We start from the raw sequence: 5,108 nt of genomic DNA, 5'->3' as shown, positions 1-5,108 counted from the left end.
TGCCGGCAGAGCATAGAAAACAGACGGGGAGTTAATTTGCAATCTCTGACTCTCAGGCTCCCAAGCGTTTTGCAAGCGTGGTTTTTGCTTTTTTTGTTTTTTAACGAAGTTTTTGGGCTGGTGATTTCCTAGGTTTTTCAAATGGCGGCTGGAGGGAGAGATGAACATGCCGCTCGTGGAAGGCAAGTCGTCACTGTGACGTGGGATTGTTCATTCGCAACCTCTCCGGCTTTGCGAGCGCTCGGACGGTCTTTTGGTGTGGAAGGTCCCAGGGCTTTTTTCGACGACAGATGCTGGTACCGCAGCCTCGGTGGGTATTTGCAAAGGTCACGCCTGCAGTTGCCGGGCGCTCTGAGGGTCTTTGAACCAACTTTTTGCTTGCACTGAGTTTCCTAGCTTGGCTTTTTTGAACTGCTGATGATCCAGGTCTTTTCCCTAGCTTCAGCCCGGCTCAGCGCTGCATTGTCTGCTGTGAGTCTCCGGCCGCCCTCGAGTCATTGGCTCCACGACCGACCAGCCCATGTTCAGAGCACAAAAGGGAGGTGAAAAGCAGGAGCCGGGCAGGGCAGGGCCTCCAGGCAAGTGGCTAGGGCTGAAAGCAGGTGGCTGCTTTGTTGAGGGCTGGCTGGGGGGGCGGAGAATGGGGCATGGGGCTTGTCCCCTGTAGGGGGCGCTGGCTCCCACCTGGCCCCAGAGCAGGGGGGAGCCTGGCTGCTGGGGGAGGAGGGGATAAGCCAGTTTCCTTCCTGCATTTTTGCAACCTGAGCTAATCCTGAGTCTTTGTACCTCCCCTTCCCCCCCTCTGCACCCACCTGCCGCTGGTTGGGCCTGCCGGGCTGTGGGTCGCAGATCAGCCGCACCGGGACCTGAGTGTAACTGGCTCCGGCGCCGTGCAGGGGGAGTCTGGGCTTGGCAGTGTGGGGTGGGTCACACCTGGGAAGAGGGGGGCTGAGATAAGAGCCCACCCTCGCTCCCAGTGGAGCCTGGGGTGGCTCTGGACTGACCCCGGGGGAGTTGAGATCAGAACCCAGCTCTGACTCCACCGTGAACAGGAGTGACTCCGGATTGACCCCAGGGGAGCTGAGATCAGAACCTAGCTCTGACCCCTCTGTGAATAAGAGTGACTCCGGATTGACCCCGGGGGAGCTGAGATCAGAACCCGGCTCTGACCCCTCTGTGAATAAGAGTGACTCCGGATTGACCCCGGGGGAGCTGAGATCAGAACCCGGCTCTGACCCCACTGTGAACAGGAGTGACTCCGGATTGACCCTGGGGGAGCTGAGATCAGAACCCGGCTCTGACCCCACTGTGAACAGGAGTGACTCCGGATTGACCCCGGGGGAGCTGAGATCAGAACCCAGCCCTGCCCTTGTGGCAGATGGGTGTGTGTGTGTGTGACTCTGGATTGGGACCGGTATTGGGATCTGCCCCCTACAGACAGCCCCCCTGGCCAGGGCTGGGCTCACACACAAAGGAGCCGGTTACCCCCTCCACCACACACACACACACATACACACACACACACACACACACACACACACGCGTCTGGCTGGGGGTGGGGGTCCGGCCTGTAATTGAAGCCAGACCTGGATCAGGTGAGGGGCCTGCCTCCCCGCGCCCCCGGCAGATTTCCACCCTCCCCATCTCTGGCTTGCAGGCTGCCTGTCTACCTGGCTCCAGCCCCCCTTCCCCCGGCTCCCTGCCCGGCCCCTCACCCTCCCTGCTGGCGGACCCCACCCCACCCCACTGGGCCCCAATAGCTCAGCGATGGAAGGGGGCGGTGTCCCCCCCCCCGCACACACGCTCCCTCCACACCCCCGGGCCTGCCATTCCCTGGCAGCCCGGAAACGCGAATTCCAGCCCCGCGCTGCGACGGCTGATTAACTTCTCATGTTGAAACCCGAAGGCGCATGGGGGAAGGATCGACGGCGCGGGGACCTCGTCCGTCAGCACAGGGGCCCTGCAGCGTCAGGTGGGTGGAATAGTGGGGGGCTGCGAGTCGGGAGTGAGGGGCACCGGTGGGGCTGCGGGGGGCAGGGGGTCAGGAGTGAGAGGCACCGGCAGGGCTGGGGGGTCGCAGGGGCTGTGGGTCAGGAGTGAGGGGCACCGGCAGAGGTGCACTTTGCAGAGGTGGGGGCCGGGGGATGCCCCGTGGAGGGGGGGCTGCTTGTGAACAAGGAGGGGGCCGGGGCAGGGAGCTCCCAGGGCAGGGGACCCCCCCCCCCCATCCACCTAGATGCTGCAGGGTCTGGATTCCATTAGCCAAGAGCCGGGCCACAGACCGGCCGGCACAGCCTGCCACTGCCTCCCTCTGGGAGGGCGGGGTGCTGGACGCCTAGGTCCTCTCCCCAGCTGTGGGAGGGGAGTGGGGTCTAGTGGTGACAGCAGGAGGGCTGGGAGCCAGGACTTCTGGGTTCTCTCCCCAGCTCTGGGAGGGAAGCGGGGGCTACTGGATTAGGAGGAGTCCAACTCTTCCCCCCCTCCCGCCCTGCTCTAACCACTAGACCCCACTCCTCTTCCGGAGCCAGGGATGGGAACGTCCCTATTCCCTGGGCAGGATGGAAGCTCTGTGGTGCTCCAGTGACAGGAGAAGGGGGGACACAGACTGGGGGGACACAGATCACAGGTCCAGATTTACTTGGTCCTCCAACCCCTGGGACCTAAAGCAGCTCAGAGAGACCCCAACATGCCCCTGGATAGGCCTTTGCTGTTAGAACACCGCAGGCGGCTGCAGGTCTGGAGTGAGGGGCACCGGCAGGGCTGGGGTTGGGGGCAGGGCCAGGCTAGCAAGGGGCTGCGGGACAGGAGTGAGGGGCACCGGCAGAGTTGGGGGGAGCCCAGGGCCAGGCAAGCGGGGGCTGCGGACCGGGAGTGAGGGGCACAGGCAGGGCTGGGCTAACAGGGGGCTGCGGGTCGGGAGTGAGGGGCACAGGCAGGGCTGGGCGAACGGGGACTGCAGGTCAGGAGTGAGGGGCACCGGCAGGGTTGGGGAGAGCCCAGGGCCAGGCGAGCGGGGGCTGCAGGTCGGGAGTGAGGGGCACGGACAGGGTTGGGGGGAGCCCAGGGCTAGGCTGGAAGGGGCTGCGGGTCGGGAGTGAGGGGCACCGGCAGGGCTGGGCTGGAAGGGGCTGCGGGTCGGGAGTGAGGGGCACCGGCTGGGCTGGGCTGGGCTGGGCTGGGCGGGGCTGCGGGTCGGGAGTGAGGGGCACCGGCAGGGCTGGGCTGGGCTGGAAGGGGCTGCGGGTCGGGAGTGAGGGGCACCGGCAGGGCTGGGCTGGAAGGGGCTGCAGGTCGGGAGTGAGGGTTACCGACAGGGTTGGGGGGAGCCCAGGGCCGGGCGAGCGGGGGCTGTGGGTCAGGAGTGAGGGGCACCGCCGCGCTGGCTGTTCCCTGCACTGGCAGGTTGGCGCACGTCTGGCTGAGCTGCACATACCTGCTCAGCAGCGGGGGCTGGTTCCTGCACAGGAGGTCATGTCGCCGGGGATTGTGGGTAACACTTTATGCAAATAGCCTCGGGGTCAGAATCTAATCTCTCTACAAACTGGTTATACTCTGTTAGCCCCACCCCGCTCCCAGAGCCAGGGAGAGAACCCAGGTGTCCGGGCTCCCAGCCCCCCCTGCTCTGACCACTCAATCCCAGCCCGCCGCCCCCCAGGGCAATGAGAATGGGGGGCTCAGTGCAGGGATTCGGGATTCTCTCCGTAGGGGAGGGGCAGGTGGGGAAAGGGCTGAGTTTCAGGTTTCGGTTTCAAAGGCAAGCACATTAGCTGCCCCCCTCCCCAGGGCTGGCCCCCCCCAGACGTCCCTGCATCTGGATCCCATCCCCACCTCCCTCCCCAGCTACCGGTTCTGGAATCTGCAGCTGTCACTGGAGAGTCAGAAGGGCTGGGAGCTGGCGGCACCTAGAACCCAGGAACACTGTGCTCGAGAACTGGGGGGCATAAATAGCCAGTGCTTAGCTCTAGAGGGTCATGTTGGGAAGAATGGAGGGTTGCCACGTTCTAGATCCCAGTTCCAGACCCTGGCGTCAGCTTGTAAATTCCAAGGGTCTAGATCCCATGGGTTCTAGAAGCTGTGAACATGGTTGTGTTCTAGATCACACTGCCCTGTCGCTGGCTGCTCCAGACCCTGGTGCCATGCGGCACTGGAGAAATTTGGCACCATTCACGTCCCCCTGGGCCGCAATGCGGATTCATTCAGTGCTGGGCACGATCTAGATCCCAATGTGTGCCGTAGGGCAGAACGGGGGGTCTGACCAGGGGCACATTCTAGAGCCAACCAACGTGTCTGGGGCGAGTTCTAGGCCGGCCAGCACGTTGGCACTTTTTCTAGAGCACGACAGCTGGGGATAGTGGTTCTAGGCTCCCCATGTTCTAGAACTCAGAACCCCCCCCTAAAACCTGCATGCCGGGGGGAGTGGTGTCTAGTGGTTGGAGAAGGCAGGGCCAGGGGGCCAGGACTCCTGGGTTCTCTTCCCAGCTAACATTAATTGATGTATTTCTCTTTCCCCTCAGGTCTTTTGAGCGACTTCCCCGTCCCCAGCTGCTGTAACTCAAACCTCCCAGGCTTGTCCCAGCTGGAGGCCTGCAGCATGAGCGTCGAGCCCCCCAGGGAGGGGGCGCCAGCCCTGCGCTTCCCCTGAGCCTCCCCACTGCGGAGCCATGGAGCAGTGGGGCTGGGAGACCCCTAGGGGCATGGGGGTCTGGGCTGGGATTGCGCCGAAAGGATCCTGCACCTGGTAGGAGTCGCCCAGTGCCTGGGGGGGTCAGGACGGGGCGTTGACCTGATCCTTGGCTGCAGGAGGGTCATGAATCGAGCCCAGGGCTGGATCTGCAGGGAACTGGCCCCCCCACGCTGCAGGAGACGCTGACACTGCAGGTAACACCCAGGGAGCCCCTCACTCCCGACCCACAGCCCCCTGCTAGCCCAGCCCTGGGCTCCCCCCTAGCCCTGCCGGTGCCCCTCACTCCCAACCTGCAGCCCCTGCTAGCCCAGCCCTGCCCCCGCCCAAGCCCTGCTGGTGCCCCTCACTCCCAACCTGTGGATGGGGCCATGAGTCAGTGCTGTGGGGGGTTAATGGGGGAGGGGCAGGACCTGCTAGCTCTAAC

Source organism: Chelonoidis abingdonii, chromosome 11, assembly GCF_003597395.2.
Source record: "Chelonoidis abingdonii isolate Lonesome George chromosome 11, CheloAbing_2.0, whole genome shotgun sequence".
Classification (NCBI taxonomy): domain Eukaryota; kingdom Metazoa; phylum Chordata; order Testudines; family Testudinidae; genus Chelonoidis; species Chelonoidis abingdonii.
This window is presented reverse-complemented; position numbering follows the sequence as displayed.